The sequence below is a fragment of the Platichthys flesus genome, chromosome 22 (genome assembly GCF_949316205.1).
Source record: "Platichthys flesus chromosome 22, fPlaFle2.1, whole genome shotgun sequence".
NCBI classification, from domain to species: domain Eukaryota; kingdom Metazoa; phylum Chordata; class Actinopteri; order Pleuronectiformes; family Pleuronectidae; genus Platichthys; species Platichthys flesus.
In genome coordinates, this window is record NC_084966.1 from 13,084,409 (window position 1) to 13,102,151 (window position 17,743).

At 41.5% G+C, this 17,743-nt stretch overlaps 1 protein-coding gene and 1 long non-coding RNA gene across 2 annotated transcripts in view; one reads left to right on the forward strand and one right to left on the reverse strand.

Annotated features, from left to right (window-relative positions):
- Positions 1–17,743, forward strand: part of LOC133933466 (histone H4-like) — a 744,890-nt gene that overhangs the window by 547,596 nt on the left and 179,551 nt on the right. The window lies entirely within an intron of this gene.
- On the reverse strand, positions 3,554–4,063 carry LOC133933581 (uncharacterized). Its single transcript, XR_009912078.1, has 3 exons — positions 4,013–4,063; positions 3,863–3,925; positions 3,554–3,774 (listed from the first exon to the last, which is right to left on the reverse strand). It is a non-coding gene; the product is annotated as an uncharacterized LOC133933581 (long non-coding RNA).

Sequence of the window (17,743 nt, forward strand, 5' to 3'; positions counted from 1 at the left end):
AATTTTCAAGAATAAAAACAGTGTTCCAACTGTATATACGTCTTTACGTCTTCATTTTAAGAAAAAAAACGTTTTCCATTATTGTACAATACAAAACAGTGTAAATAATGTCGACATTTATAAATAATTTTGTACATTTGCATACACACTGTTAGCCATGTCCTGAAGAGGGATTTTCTTTTAAATCAAAAAATAACATTAATTTCGGTAAGATAACTTTCTGGGAGGATGTGAGTGACCCAGACTCGTGACCTCAGATGCTTTTTTCTATTTTTTCTATTAGAGTTCACTGAAGACGACCCTGAGAAGTGGTTGAAAGCTCAGCAAACAAGTTGAGCTCTTGGTTGAACTGATCCAGAGTCACGCTCCTCTGAAATAATTATGAGATATCTTAGCAAAACTTGATATTTACATGCTTATATTTACGTTTGATACTCTAATTCTGTCTTAAATTAACTTTTACATAAAGAAAACCTTGCACATTGTACAGTTTAATTCAGATCAAACAAATAACCTCAGACAGGGTGCTTTGATGACTCAGGCCAAATCATAGCCAGACCAGATCATAGGAAACTAACATACATCTAAGGAGAAACTTTTCAAGGGGATGGCTGGAGGAAAGTGCAGAGTTGGGAGTCAGCTTGCTAACAAGGGAGCCAGCGGTGGAAATAACCGAACGAAAGACAAAAACAAAACAGAACGAAAACAGCACGGACTGCGGAGAACGGGTGTGAGTGAAGACGAGAGAGAGAACGGAGCCTGAAGTTTAAAAAAAAAGATCACAGATCAGTAGACAAGACGATCAGCTGATCAGACATCCCTGAACCCTCTCTTCTTCCTCATCCTTCCATTTGCATGCACGCAGAACCCCTTGCCACTGTCACGGTAGTATTTATTTATTTAGAGCATCGGACCGATTCCATCACATCTGTGGATCCTCACCTCCTCTGGGATATTATTTGGAAAGTTTCTTCATTTCCTGTAAGTGATCTCCAGTGCGCTCCGTGAGCCTGATGGCACAGTCACGTTCACTGCAGTGATTTGATGATACACGCAGTGTTTGAAGATATTATTAAAACCTATGAATGACTCGGCTCCGTAACTCCACGATTAAATGGAATCTAAACGTAATTTGCTGCAAGTTATGTTAAAATTAAAAGGTTCGAGTGGAACAGACATGTCGCGCGAGCAAAACTAAGCTGTTGGTTTTATTGTAAATGATGAATTGGATCAATACTCTGACTTCAGTTCACCACCTCACGTCTGTGTCGCCACTTTCCCCTCTCCAAAACGTTCGTACACATGGGTCAGAGTTTGCGTGGAAATACGCAACGTTTGCGTGAGAAGTGGCGTACGCACGTTTCAGCCCCCGCAACGGTTCTAAATGAGACCTCCTGTTCTCTCCCCTCGTTGCTCCTCTCCACCTATTTTCCTCTGTGCCTCGTTTGACCAGGGGTGGAAGTGTTTGGTCCGTGTGCCCTCTCACTGACATTTTCCTGTCTGTTCTCTTGTTGTCCGTCCTTCACCTCACTTCTTTCATCTCCTCCTCTTGCTCTGTCCGTGATTGTTTTTACGTCTGTCTGCTCCTTCTCGTTTGTCGCCATGCTGTCCGTCTTTCGAGGTTAAACAAAAAAATCGAAATTTTCCCCAAACAGCAAGATCTGTCCGAGGGGGTTGTTTAAAATAATAAACTCTTCTTTTCGAACAAACGAAAAACTTACAATACATTGACGTATAAACTTATTTTACTTGTGGAATAGACACTTAAGTTTGGCTTCTTTCACTGCTCTTGCCATCTCACTGTGACGACCTCAATGGGCGTGTTCAGCGTGGTAAGTCTGTAAGCGAATGATTTCACCCACAATACCTATTTATACATGTAAATAAATCAGGGGAAATGTTCAGAAAGAAAAAATTAAAGTGCAATTTTATCATAATATTGTGTGACAACCCTGGAGTTGTCCTGGGGCCCGTTTCACAAAGCAGGTTTAGTGAAAACTCTGAGTTAGTTAACCCTGAGATGAGGGAAACTCTGGTTTTTCAGTTTCACAAAGCCAGTTCAGCTTTACTCCGAGTCAGTTACCCTGGCAACATACTCCGTGAACCTAACCTGCTCGCTGGCAGGTTTTCTTCAACTAACCCCGAGTTTCTCCTGCTCTTAAGTTGAAGCCTGCAGACTGAAGGCAGTGGCAGACATGGCGTGTCCTTTTATTGAAGAGCCAGTTGATGTCGAGGCGCAGATACTCCGCAGACATCTCCACCGGGAGAGGATATTAGACCCCGATTGGATGTTTTATCATTCCCTGATGAGTATCTGTTTGAGCGTTTCCGTTTCTCTGCATCATCTATAATTTATATAAACGATATTCTCAGCCCTCACATCGCTCACATGACGCATCGTGGACATGCTCTCAGTTCCGAGCAAATTCTTTGTATTGCACTTCGTTTTTTTGCCAACGGCAGTTTTTTGTATAACGTCGGTGATGCAGAGCATGTGTCCAAGGCAACTGTCTATCGGGCTGTCCGAAATGTGACACTTGCACTGAAACGGCTACTATGCACGTTTGTAGTGTTCCCAAGTCACAGACCCACCAGACTTCTCAAAGAAGAGTTCCACAGAATTGCAGGTATCAGTCTAAGCAGTAATTCATTTATGTCATAAAGCTTTGAGACTTGAAGCACTAATCAGTCAATTTGATATATTTTAGGGTTTCCAGGTGTGATTGGCTGCATAGATGGCACTCACATTCCTATCATCGCTCCTTCAATAAATGAAGGAGATTATGTGAATAGGAAATCTGTCCACAGCATTAATGTGCAGGTAGGCCTAAATAGTAGCCTTTAACATTCCAAATTAAATACACTACACCATACAGCTAATTACTGTTCTCCACTGTGAAGATCATATGTGATGGAGCCCACATGATTAACAATGTGGAAGCGAAGTGGCCTGGGTCTGTGCATGACTCACGAATGTTTCGTGAGTCGACACTGAATGCCAGATTTGCCGGTGGTGAGTTTATATATGTAATTTATATACAGTATATAGTTATATCCTATGATCAAATATTTTGTTTCCTATTGCAACTGAAACAAACTGTATCTTGTATTATCATAGTAGAGTTTCTAGGTTACCTACTCGGAGACAGAGGGTACCCCTGCCAGCGCTATCTGCTGACCCCTTACCCTGACCCTGAGCCTGGCCGACAGCGACACTACAACTTGGCTCACTGCAGGACACGAGCCAGAGTGGAGATGACCATCGGGATACTCAAGGCCCGGTTCCAGTGCCTTCGTAGGCTCAGGGTCACCCCAGAGAGAGCTTGTGACATTATAGTGGCATGTGTGGTTCTCCACAACATTGCCACTATTAGAGGAGAACAATGTCCTACTCTTTCCCCCTGTGATCCAGGTATTAATCATACCCCCCCTGCTGATACACGAGATGGAAGAGCTGTTAGAGACATGATATGTGTCAATCATTTCTAACTGACCCATCACCTCCCCAATGTTCAAGAACAACAATATGCATCTCATTTTATGAGGTCTTCTTTATTTCCTAGAAGGACAAATTTTGTACAGTTGTTAATCCTTTGTTGTTGAAACAATTAAAAAACATCCACCTGTGGGCACGTCACCCACCTTTAACTGATGGTCCAGCAGTTGTATTTCCTTTTCTGTTTTGGTGATCTGCAGCCTTATGTGCTCCATTTCTAGGTGTGATTTGTTTATTTGAGATTCTAAATATACCTTGTAAAGTTGTTTCACAGGGAGCTATAGGAACATAAATGACATTGAATTTCAGTGCCATGTCTATTTAGTGTCATTGTAAGTTGTGGGTCAATGCTGAACAACATCTTACTGAGGTAAGCTGTGCTGTGGAGGTTGATGGACCTTCTTCCCCATTGTAATTTCCAGCATGGCTCTGTTAGAGAGAAAGAAGTTGCAAGTTGTATTGTGGAACAACACTATTAACTGAGCCAAAGTTATTTAAAAAAAAAAAGGTGTATACTTCAGCAGGCCTCTCTGCATCTTCCCTCTCTGTGGCAGCTGATAAGGTTTCTTTATCATCCTCCTGTAATGAAACAGAATGTGTGTGTAATATTCTACCAATTATGAAAAATCTGTGGAATATTAAGAGTACTTACAACAGCATGGAGGTCTGTTATGGCAGAAGGCTCAACGAGACAGATTACACCATCAGTAACTGGTAGAAAATGAAGATTAGACAGTTGATGATCACCCAGAAAAGTGCCCCACCTAATTTAAACACAATTTTTCAAACTCTGAGTCACCTTAAAATAGATTGATATCTGAAAGCAAAAGCAGCCAATTGCAAAGAACTGTAGCTTACTGCTACAAGAAAAATCAGTGTGCCAACTAAGTTGTGTCTAAGATGAATGGGTGGCCATTACTGAGCGAACACTAGAAAAAGGATTAACGTACATGCCATTCATTTGAATAACTTACCTCTTATGTAGGCCCCTGTGACCTGGGGCGTGGGTGGGTCCGATGAACTCCCCCCAGAGATGCCCTCAGCAATGGGTCGTCCACTGTTCTGACTGAGGGCCATCTTTTCAGCCTCTGTGAGAGGTGGTGGTGGTGGACCGCCACCTGTTTTGCGGGCCTCAGCCTTTTTTCTGTTGGCTATAATGGAGGTCAAATTTAAATACATACAGAAAACACAACTTTGGAGACTTGTATGTATAAAAGGCATTTAGGTGTTGCTTTCATAGAGACAATATTAAATACTGGCAGTGTTGGGATTTCTCTTTTTTTTGCAGATTTCCCTAATTACTTAAATATATCCATCACATGTTGAATGTAGCCACTAAATGCTGTTTAATGAGGGCAGGCTAAACAACATCACAATTGCTTGTACTTTATTATACCTTACCTGTTTCAACTACATTTTTATATTTCATCTTTAGCTGCTGCCAAGTCCGTTTGGTGCCTGTTGGGTTGCACCTGTGCTCACAGACACACATATGGAATATAATTGTTGAATAAGTGGAACATTCAAGACAAAACATTTCTTTTTTTTCTCAAATGAATACTGACGCATTGACTCGGTCAGCAATTTCCTGCCACGCAAGATCCCGCGCTTTTGTTGCTGCCACAGTATTGCTTCTTTTTAAAAATATATGCTCACTTTCTGCATACGCAGTCATTAATATTTCCAGCTCCACTGGGGAGAAGTAGGAGGATCGAGGCTGTTTACCACTTGTTGCCATGGTGAATCATGTTATCTGTGTTCCATTGATGAAGGCTTTTTATATCCTCATGCACAAGCTTCACTCAGGGTTACCTTGACTCTGAGTTGATTGAACTAAGTGTTATCACCTGTTCTGAAACCGAAAACTAAGAGTTTGACAGCTCAGAGTTGCTCAACCCAGAGTTAAGGTTTTAACTCAGAGTTTGTTGAACCTGCTTTGTGAAACGGGCCCCTGCTGTGGTGTTGTGCTTGTGTGTGTTTCAGGTTCCTGTAGGCGGAGTCAGACCTTAGTAATCAGCAGTGATATGGCACACCTGTTGCTGACCAGTATTTAAGAGGGCTGCACACTGGGCTCTCCCCTTCACCAGATCTACCACCACATCCCAGCTTTTTCTTCTACTCTATCTACTTCTACCTATTCTTCTTATGTGTAAATCCAACCGGACGTTAGCATTGTCATTGTCTTGTCTAGTGTGTGTGTGTCCCCCTCCGGCAGTGACGCACTGTGCGGGGGTGTCTGAGCCTGTTTGGAAGTGTACCTCGCGACAATGGCGGAGGCAAGCACGGAGCGGGTGAGTGGAAACGTGGTGACCCACGGAGGTGATAGCGGGAGAGGCACGGAGTTAAAGGCAGAGCAAGAGCTGCAGAAACAAGGGAATGAGAGGGAGCTAACCGTAATGGTAGAGATGGAAGGCGAGGATGAAGCAATGGCGATGGAGCTGATGAGGTGCGTGAGGGAGCTGTGTGGAGGGCTGCTGGCGTGTAGACACATGGACGGGGGAAAAAATATGTAATGACCATGAGTCACCCGAAAGGTAAAGAGAGGCTCATGGATGGGTTTAAAATTGGAGAAACGATGGTGCATGCTAGAGAGCAGTTTATGATGAGCTGGTGGTATCATTTATTAATCTGCCATTTTACATCAAGGACAGTATGATATTAGATAAAGTCCAGGGCTGGGGAGTCTCGGCAGTATCTCTGATAAAGAGGAGGATGTGGCCTGGAACTAATGTGGCAGATGGGACGAGATATTTAAAAGTTAAATTCATTAGCCACATCCAGTCATTGGCTCTCCATTACTTATCTGTCCTTCGCACAACTCTCTATTCTCATCGCTCAGTCTGTCTTCCATCTTGTCCATCACCTGTCTGCTACTCTCCTCATCTACCTCTTCTTTCTTATATAACTATATAAAATTCTAAAACTCTTTCCACTATTCTGCGAGGTCCGTTAATTTTTCCCTTCCTTTTCCCTCCACTGGCTCAAAATAAATTTTCTCCTGCCTTGTCTTCTCTAGCCCTAAGAAATACCCTGTACATTCTTCACCCTCTATTGCATACCTCGCCTTACTTATAATTATTGCACCTTTTCACATTCCCTGCTCTATCTCCTTTAGTTCATCTTTCATCCTTATGCATCCCTCTGTCATAATTACCCCTTCCCCAGCTTTCTTCTCCTCTTCCTCTAACTCCTGTTTTAACTTTTTTTCTCTGTCATTCTTTCCCCTGTTCTTACTGTGTTTCTTGCTCATGCCCCTTATCCCCTCTTTCAACCTTCCCCACCACCTCCCTATATCTTCCTCATACATCATGTCATTCATCTTGTGACAACCCTGGAGTTGTCTGCTGTGTGTGTTGTGTTTCAGGCTCCTGTAGGCGGAGTCGGACTCTGGTGATCAGTGGGGATGTGGCACACCTGGGGGCCCACTACTTAAGGGGCCTGCAGACTTGGCTCTGGTCTCTCATTCACCGGGGCTACCTCAACATGGGCATGTGGAGGTTTTATTTGTATTTTGTTCTTTGTAGTATTATTCCTGTAGAATAAATACACAAATACTGTAACTGCAGAGCTTGTGCCATTCAATGTTTCTTGTTGCACACATAAGCCAAGGTGTAACGAGTGGGGGCTTGTCCGAAATCCAGATCCAGGTTTGTTTCTCACCCTTTTCTGTCCCGAGAAAGTAATAGGCCTCTAGTAGGATAAGTTTTCCCTGGAATAGTGTACTGGTTGCCCAGGGTGTGTGATAACTTTAGAGTTTGAATGTAGTACTTTGAGCTTACATTGGTGGGACTAATTGCATTATTTATCAGGCACTAATTAGAGGTATTTACCTTTGGCAATACCTTTCCTGGTAGGAATAAGCAACAGTATCTCTCTCTGGGGGTCTGTTGGTTTGTTATTTTTGTTTATTTTTGTGCATAAATATGATTTGACTCTGTCTTGGGTACACGTCCAAGGAGGATTCATACAGGAGAGAAACCATTTAGTTGCTCTGACTGTGGTAAAACATTTAGCACAAAGGGCAGTCTAACTTTACATATGAAGATTCATACAGGAGAGAAACCATAAACTTGCTCCTAGTGTGGTAAAAATATTGAATGCTGAATACTTTCTCATTGTCTCTCACCATCTCCCCCCCCCATCCCCCCGTGGAACTTGATATTTAGTAAGACAGCGTCCTTTTTTCTATTCATTAATTGAAGTCACTCACCCGAATCTCGGCCATGTCTCTCATTGGACCGTCTTTATCCTCTCGGTTGCTTTTTGAATTAGCCCCACCATGCTAGTGTTTCATCACAGGGCACCACAGGGGGCCGTCCCGGTGTGGGGCGGAGGTGTTGTGGCTAGACAAGAAGCCTTGTTAATAAAAGTTTTGATGTGGTGTTATAGTGGCCTGTATCTTCCACCTTTCAGACTGGGCTTTCACACAGGGAGAGGTTGTGCAGTGGGAATAATTTTAAATAAACATTCAAAGTCATTACTACCTGCTCTGAGTGTTTGATTCTTTATTACATTACAGGATTACTATTAAACTGCTTCACCGATTTCCATGACATATTTGTGAAGGGAAGAGGAATGAGGACAAAGTGAAGAACCAATAGATTTAGAGCAGGTCCAGGAAATTTATATTTTCTTAAACATGAGTGGAGGATTGAACAAATTTAAGAATTAACATTTTCTCATGTTAGCAATTGGATGCAGCTTAAAGATCAGAATGAATGAATGGTTCATTATAACTTCTCCTATCAACAGTTCAACGTCATTAGCATCTGTGAAAGCGAATTTGCGTTTTGAGCGGGATAGAACAAATATTTCACCCGTCGCTGGTGGAAAAATGTTTAAAGATTTTTAATTGGAAATAAATCTAGTTTTCAAAAGGGGCTTTAGGTTGTTTTCCTTTTGGCTTGAAACAAGTTTGTGTAATGCATTCTGGTCTTCATGTTCATGTGGAGCTGGTAACCAAGGTACTTTATGATGCTGCAGTGATTTTAAACACATGGCAAGAATACATAGTTTTACATCTAAGATATGTGTGTGATCCAGTCACATTCAGAACAAATCAAATCTCATAAACACATGAAAGCTCTCACAACTGCCAACCAAACACTGAGCTTCCACTAGAGGTCGTTGTTTCAGAAGTTAAAGGTCTGAAAGTCTCTCTTTTTTATTTTGCATAAAGTTTATAGTTATGTTTCACTTATAGATTTTAAATTCTAACTCAAAAACCACTTACTCTGTTTCAATAAAAATATTTTTTTCACAAATGTTTTTCCATTAATGTTGCATTGGTGAATCTTGCTAACCTCTACACTGCCAAGAACTCCATAACCTTCACTGTTCATTACCTAATCTTAATAGTAAATATCAGGATTTCTAATTAAACTAGATCTAAATTAGACTGATCTTTACAGTTTGATTGCCCCATCTTTTATAAATTATAACTACAAATTGTATTATTCTTAATTGATAATTGCACTGTTAATTCATTAAAAATTGCATTATTCTTAATTGATAACTTAATCGCATTAATTAATAATTGTACAATTTTTATAAATATGTTTATTTTAACAATCATATTTTATGATTATTAATAATAAGCCAACATCAGGTCTACCTATTATTGCACAACATGAGTGAAGCGGAGGAAGAAGAGGCAGATCCAGTGGATGGCACTAGTTCACCTCGACGTTGGTTGCCATCTTCCAATAAACCAAACAAAGAAGAAGAAGTAGAACTTGTCTCAGTTAAAAGATTGAGATCAATCTGAGACTTTTATTCTGGGTTCCTTTGTGAGCCTGCCAGAGAGGTGGCATCATGCAATGGATTTTCATATGCTCTCTTTTTCAACAATTTGGTTTACCTCTCTTTTAAACCGATTCTGTGGCACATTTTGTGAATATATGTCTGATCTTTCACACAGTGTTTCTTCAATTAATAGACTTAGCTTTTTATCACAGGGAAGCTTCTACAACTAGTGCAGCCTTTAATTGTCCCATCCATATCAATGTACATGGATATTTGCCTGAACTTTTTAAACAGTGACCAACAAGTGTCAATACAGGAATTTACATAATATACATTTAGTTTTTTATCGATTGAAAAAAATATTGAATCATTTGTAAGAGCACACAGAGAAAATCCACAGAAGCACAGTCAGAGCGTCTAGTGACATTAAGATTTGCAGTCATTCCATGTTATTATATTACATGTTATATTTTTCATGTCATTGAGCTGACGTTTTAATCCAATGCGAGTTACAATAAGTGCATCAACCATGAGGGTACAAACCCAGAGCAGCAAGCATCATGTAAGACAGGTCAAGGTCCTCAAAGAGGCGGTGAACGTGGCTGGAGATACTTGAAGATGTAACTCGTCACATCCCCCCCAAAGGCTTACTCCGACTTTTGCTCAAATTCTATTTCTTTTCGCCCACTTCCATGGTTTGAGGTAATGTAGAAATCTTTTCCACCCTTTTTTGTTCTTTTTGGTCTCTGGTTTTTCATCAACTTCGACCTCTGGTTCCTCAACTGAGACCTCTGATTCATCTCCTGAGACTTCTGATTCATCATCTGAGACCTCTGATGCATCTCCTGAGACTTCTGATTCATCTCCTGAGAACTCTGGTTCATCATTTAAGACCTTTGGCCTTTGGGGTTGGATGGGTGGTTTATGTATTAAGACCTTTGGCTCAACATTTGAGACCTTTAGAATATGATCTGAAACCTCTAAGTCATTGTCTGAGAAATCAGATTTAAGGTCCAATGAATCAGTGCCCTCTGGTTCATCAACTTTGACCTCTGGTTCATCATCCGAAACATCAGTTTCAAGGTCTGATATATTAAATTCTGTGTCCAACCGGTCTCGGGTCTCTGGCACCTCATTGTCTGAGACATCAGGTTCAAGGTCCCATGATTTAGAGTAATCATCCCAGGAATGTGTCCTCTCTGAGTCCTTCATCTCATGATTTTAGACCTTTGGCTAATGGTCCGAGAATTTTAATTCATGGTCTTTGTCCTGCAAGACCTTCTGTTCATCCTGTGAGATCCTCTGGTCATATCCAGAGATCTTCTGTGACATGTTTTCATTGAATGGATTGACTTCCTTTAATCCTATTAGCTTCCAGTTCTTAACTCTGCAAGTATTTATAAATTGTTCTATAGTAGAAACAGAGTTCTGGTGCTCCATCTCCATGACTTTGATAACATCCGCAGAAGCCACAGACTTCCTCAGCTCCATTTGAAGCTGCTCTTCGAGGACCTGGATTTTCCTTTCATAAACAGAGATCTTTTGTTTATCCTCGGAGATCTTCTGTTCATACCCAGATCACTTTTGTTTGTCCTTGGATATCTTTTGTTCATACTCTGAGATATTTTCATCATTATCAGATATCTCCATTTGAAGCTGCTCTTTGAGGTTATGGATTTGTCTGTGGAGGAGCCTTTCCTGGTCAAAGTCAACTGGGTGGCTCTCGACAGGCTGTGAAGGAAAGAAGGCTTGTAAAGGTCACCTAAGTGCACTTTATGTATCAAGAAAATGTACATATTTCATGAGTCAGTCGCCTTCAAATTGTAAGGATGAGGGAAGGGATCTTTGTATGTATTTGCAAATTATATGTGTTATGATGTACATTTGGGTTTCTGTAACGGCAAATAGGATAAATATGGGGGAAGTGACGTCCCGCGGGGGGTTCTTTTGTTTTTGGTGCGGGTTGGCGGAGCGACCAGAGGTTCGAGGGATCGGCGACCACTTACAACCTTCATGGGATTTCCTGAAGAAGCGGGATTATTGCCTGAGGGACTTTTAAGGGATTACGGCAAGAATTGAACATTTTCTGGGCTCCTGGAAGGGGTGAGGACATCGTGGACACTGTTGGGACGGTTTGCTACAACTCACCACGCCACACCTGCTTATCTTTTGTTTGGGGGGGACGTCGCTTCGGGATTATGTGATGAACTTGGGGTGGGGAAGTATTGATTGTTTGAGGGTTATGTTATGATCCGGGGGTGGGGAAATATTGATGTTTGGGTTTTGTATAAATAGCGTGTTTGTGTTTTCATGTCCGACTCTGTTTGCGGGGCTGGTCGAGGTGATATGTGGGGTGTTGTTGTTTGGTAAATGCAGATAATCGTACGCAACTTGTCTTGATTTATTTCGTTTATATATATATATTGCTTTATGTGTTTTGGGACCTATGACAGGAATATTGGTCTAACCAGGGAGTATTCGTTTGTTATAAGTTGGGCAGGCGGCGCGCCGTACGCAGCGGGACTAATCCACCCGTGCCTTGAAAATAATGTGTAGTAATTTTCCCCTGGGGTTTTAAACAGGGCGAATTGTTACAGGCTTTTTGCTTCAGCTGGTTGTTGCAGTGCTCTAACTCTGTGATCTTTGTGTTGAGAGACAGAATAGTTTGGTTCTTTTCTTTAATAATGTACTTCTTTTGTAGATACTACAATCTTTAAAAGCTCTTCCTTCTTTTTACAGAGTGATCCCTCTAAGATCTCTTGAATGTAGGGCACATTTTGGGAGCTGGTTATAAGCGTATGAAGTAATGTTTTCAGGATCTCCTTCTCTGCTTTTTCTTCTTTGTATTTTTCCTCCATACAGTGAAGGTCCTTCTGAAGCTTCTTAATAAGAGTGCTTATCTCTTCACAAAGGGAACTCCCCCTCTTAATGGTTACCACCTCACGTCTGCCTGGATAACGTTGTTCATTTTGGAGCAGATGGTTCTGGGTGATTCTTGGTAACCTGTTCACTGTTGCCATCTTCCTTAAGAATATAAGCTCTTCTTCTTGTATGGTAGGCGGTTGGCAAGTAAGTAGAGTGCAGTACCGCCACATCGGGTACACATGATGAGTTCATTATGTATTCAAAGGAGAGTGGACTCCAAAGAAATGATACCAAAGATCATAGGAGTTTGCACTACTTTGAACTTTTCAATCATTTCATATCCTTTGTATTTCAATGAACAAGAATGAGAAAGTTTTGATGGAATTTTTCAAAAACAATTCAGAGGACAACAACGCTTTGTTTTCGAGCAAAATGCATTAAAGACTGAGTGTAATATTTAAAAAAGTGAGTGTGTGTATGGAATGTTTTAACCTCTTTCTGCTGCACATAATTGAATAGTTAAGGATTTATTTTGACAATGTGTCATAAATAAAGTTATCTCGTCTGATCTTGGTAGGTAAGAAGGGTTGGTCCTGGTTAGTACTTGGATGGGAGACTGCCTGAGAGTACCAGGTGCTGTTGGCTTTTGTCCACCTTTCTCTGATGTATTCACATGTATGAATAAGGTATAGTGGGTGGAGTAATTCTCTTTTCTCTCCGGTTAAGCTCAGCCAAACTACCGTTACAAACTCGTATTTACCCGGACAAAAAAGAGTTTTTTAGATGTAAATTCCACTTTGACGAGTATAGGACTATTAAATCTAAGACACACATGTAAGAACATTCAAAACTTCAAACACACACCATGTGGAAGTATAGAGCTTTACTCGAGATAAGAAAAAAAAAAACTATCAGCTAAGTTATGGGCTTCAACTCTTGGGTCTATTTTGTCCCATTTTTAACTTAAAAAGCCAAAGTTAGTCACTTTCAGCAGTAAGTGAGATCATGTTTAGATGGCAAGGACAAGGTAAACATAACAGATAACATGGGAGAGGATAAAGGATTCATTTAGCAGAGGATGGTTTTGATCCATCGACCTCTGGGTTTTGGGCCCAGCAGGCTCCCGCTGCTCCACTTTGCTCTTTTACACTGAAAGAGTTTAATCTGAACACAGTCTATGGTTTCAACGGGTTTGCTTAGAAGTTAAATCAACTGGACTCGGAGAAAAAGATTGGCAAATGTGAAAGAATTTGCCTCAATTGGAAGGTGCACAGTGTTAGGGGAGAGCAGGGTAATGTGGGTCAGTATGTTATTTCACAAAAATGTGTTTTTTGCATGTAAAAGTAAATTTTCTTGCTTTGAACTTAGTCAACTGTTGTGTCAAAACAAATTGAATCAGTTAGAAAATCTTGTATCATAAATGTTGGTGAACTTCCAACATATAAAACCATGTGATTGATGCTAGCTGAAGATTAGCCTGAATTGCTAAGAGATGATGTTTTTTCTAAAACGGTGGCTGTGGGGTAAAGTCGGACAAATGCTGTGGAGCACAAGTTAAGTTTAGTCTTAAACATATTCTGGTGTTCTATTACATTATATGTTTTTTATTTTTAATGTCATAAACATTGTAGAAAATCAATCATGCCAAGAAACTACACCAGGAAGACAACCTTGGGCCAAATACCCGTCGCAGAGATGGAGAGTGCAGCCGCTGAGGTCATGCAAGGAAGGAAGTCCTTAAGAAAAGCTGGAAGGGATAGGAATATTGACAAGACAACCCTCATTTAGAAAAAAAGAGAAAGGGAAAGGGAGAGAGGTGTCCATAAATCTTTATTCTGGCATTTGGTGAGGAGTATAGAGTTCTGATACAGTCAATAAAATCATCCTTAAAGCCAAATCTTCTCAACGCCAAGTACAGATATTTCCAGTGATCAGAATCGAATGCCTTTTCCCGCATCTAGACTAATCACTGTGGCTCCAATATTCTCACATGATCGATAAAGTGTAGCACCCGTCTAATATTATCTTGTGTCTGCCTTTCACGCACAAAGCCAGTTTGGTGTGGATCCACTAGTTCTACTATTATATGCTCTAACCTTTTTACTAGTATTGATGCATACAACTTGTAGTCTATATTGAGTACTGAAATTGGCCTTTATGCGCTACATTATTTTCTGTCCTCCCCCTCCTTAGGAATAACCAAAATTATTGCCTCCATCCATGTACCTGGTGGTTCACATTTTTCAGTGTATAGTTGAAGCAGTCAAAAAGCATAGGCACTATTTGGTCCTTAAAGGCCTTGTGCCACTCGGATGGGAAGCCATCCATACCGTGCACTTTATAAGCTTTTAATCTAGAGATTGCTTTCCCTTTTTCCTCCATTGTAATATCTGCCATCAGGGCTTTATTCTGTTCTTCACCTATAGAGGGTAGATCCAATGAATGCTTCACTTTCTGGGTCACCAGTACAGTGTGTTACAGGTTTGGCTCATACAGTGGTTTTTTGGTGAAGTCAGTTAGTTCCTAATGTTGTGCATTATTAGTAGACTTGACGTTGGCTAATTATTAATAATCATGAAATATTATTATTTAAAAAAATGTGTGTTTGTGTGTGAACCAGAGTCAGTGTGATGCACAGGGTTGTGTCTGACATCGGGAAGGGGCTATCTGGGACCATTTTGTGGGGAGGGGGGGGTAGTGTCTTTGTCCAGGGTAGGAGGAAGAGGTGTGATAACTGTGAAGGGGGGTAGGAAATGCAGGGTAGGGTTAGGTGTGGTTCATTGTCTGTCGAATCTGCAAAAGAAAGCATTCAGGTCGTTTGCACGTTTAAGGTCTACCACACAGTGGGGGGGACTTGGTTTTAAAGATGGTGATCACCTGAAGGCCTTTCCAGACTGACGAGGAGTCGTTAGCTGCACATTGTTGTTCCAGCTTCTTCAAGTACTGTCGTTTGTCCTCTTTAATCTCCTTGCCAGACGATTCTGAACCTATCCTTGTCCCCACTCTTAAGGGCCACCTCCTTCTCTAAACAACCTGCTTGAGTTTTGCCGGTAACCAGTCCTTGTGTTGGAATACAGCTGTCCTCACAGAAGGGGATGTGTGAAGTAACAGCCTCTGTACATTCGCGGCAGCTGAGGAGATCGTCTCACTGTTAAGCCTGAAACATGCTTCTGCGACTGCGTCTGCGTCTTTTCACGCCGCTGTGGCGCAAGACTCGTTTTCATTCATGCTTCCCCAACCGTTGCGCGTCTTACAAAGCAATTCCGCGCCAGAACACTAGGCGGAGTAATGCTTTTTGTCGAGACGACCTTAGAGACGCCTTCTTTCTTCTTCGTCGATTGTTTATTTACATAGCCACTGCGGCTCCTCGTAGCCTTTTTCTGGCGGACAAATCCGCCAGTCAGTGACAGGTTATACAAGTGATCATACTATCGGATATCTTCTGCCAAGTGCTCTTCTATTTGGTCCATATTCGTTCTTCTAAATCTTCCGTGATTTCTGCCGGTATTATGGGGGCATGAAACCGGAAATGCAGCTCCAGAAGGGATGTAGCGCAGACCAATCACAGCCTTGCGGGCTGAGTGAGCTTGCGGAGCTTTGCCGTAAATTTTAGAAAAGGGGGTCGACACCCATCAGCACGTAAGGAGGGATACATAAGCACGTAAGGGACCCGGAAGGGCTCTTGCGCTTACGGGCCCGTGAAAACGCAGAAGCATGTTTCAGGCTTTAGGGGAAACCGTGGCAATGTATGAAGACAGAATGGAGCAGTTAGATTGGTCAGAGCAGGAAATCTCCTGCCCGAGGAGGCTGCTGGATGCTGTGATGAAGCCTGAGCTCCAGCTGTACAGAGTTTGTAAGTCCCTGGAGGAGCTGCTCACAAGCTAACGTTAGCTAGCCTCAGCTCTGCTAACATGAGTTGACCAAACTAACACTCCTTAAAGGGAATGATACGTTTAAAACAATGTCTGGTTGGTTAAATTGATGAAATGTGTAGATAGAAAGATTAGGAGTTTTGACCCTCCCCTGCAGCCAGTGGTCACATGTCCTTGATAATCATCTGCAAGATGCTGTTAGAAAGCTCAGCACACGTCTGGGGTGTTCAACCATTTTGGCTCCTTTTGTGTAAAAAGTCCTCCAGACTGCTTCGTCTCATCCTGAAAAACAGACACATATTGTGTGAGTAATTATGATACTGGCATATTATACATCACTGTTGTGTCATATGAATAACAATAGACCCTTTTTTTGAGATGGTTGATTTCAAACGATTGCTGTGACACTATGAACACTAAGCTCCCTGTATGTCATAGCAGCACTAGTCATAGTTGCTAGACAGCAACTGGAGAATCTGGGTTTTATTTAAGTACTAATACTAGTTTACAACGTGGATTGATTCAGTCACTGGAGTTGTGTAGTAAAGATGATCCCTACTATTGTCGCCGTGTTCGTTTATCATAAATATGAGAAGAGCCGATCCAATGGTTTGGTTCCATCAAGTATTTATTTAGAAGCAATGGAAGTCTAACAGGTATAGCCGGCATTCATTTACAGCCTCGGCTAAATCCGTTAGCAAGGGGTAGACAATAATGGTGCCGAACAGAAAGCGTTCCTAATAATTATAACAGTAGGTTTAATGTGGTTTTAAAATATTGGAGGGGTGTCGCCGCAAATAAATTATGTTCTCCCTAGTTGGTCCAGAGCCGTAGTCCCACGCCTCTTGTCACGGAATCAAGGAAGTTACAAGAAGCCGCTCTCAGTCACGCTCCTTCTCTGATAGTTGCTAGGCAACTCTCCCTATCCTGACAGTTTGATGTTGTGTTTCATAAACTAGCCTTGAGTAAAAAAAAATGTGTTCCTGCTCTATCGGCTGTAAGAACTAATCCATACCAGTGTCACTCAGACCCTTTATCAACACACAGGTGTGAGACTGACCAGCGTTTTGACGCACATACATTTCTAGATAATTTCAATATTAAACACTAAGAGGAAAAAGGTTATTATTAATAATTTGTGTAAAGGCCTTATAAAGGCTCCTGTCCCCACCCTTTTTTTATTTGTTTAGAGTTCTGTTTCCATACCCCTCTTCACTCACAGATACACAGAGAAGATTTTGAAATCCCAACACTATTCCAGTCTATTCCTATTCCATTCCACGTGTTGATAATTGTAATATTTTACGCTTGTTTCAGGACAAAAAGTAAAACTTGCAGTTCTGTCTCGCTCCAACTGCCATCTTTAGAAATCTCCCCATGATGCTTCAGCTTCAAGTGCTCGTGCATCACGGTTGAGCTGCTGTGATCATTTTGGATTTGCAGTGTTTACAGAGAAAGATGTTGTTTGGTCTCCGTCTGAAAAACCCCCACACTACTGTTGTGAACGAGTCTGTGCAGAAAACCTGCTGCTGTGTTGTTCATGTGTGAAACACAAACCCTGGAGAAACTCTGGAGACAATTCTCTGGTTTTAACCCACAGGTCACGTCTGAAAACAGCTTAACCAACAAACTAACCTCCGCTCGCTCTGTTCGTGTAGTAGATTGTTTATTTGGCCTGAAAATATAAAACATTTTATCCTGGAGACACTTGGTTTAACCCAGCTAACTTATCAAGCTGCGTCGTAAGACCAACTATGAACCATCT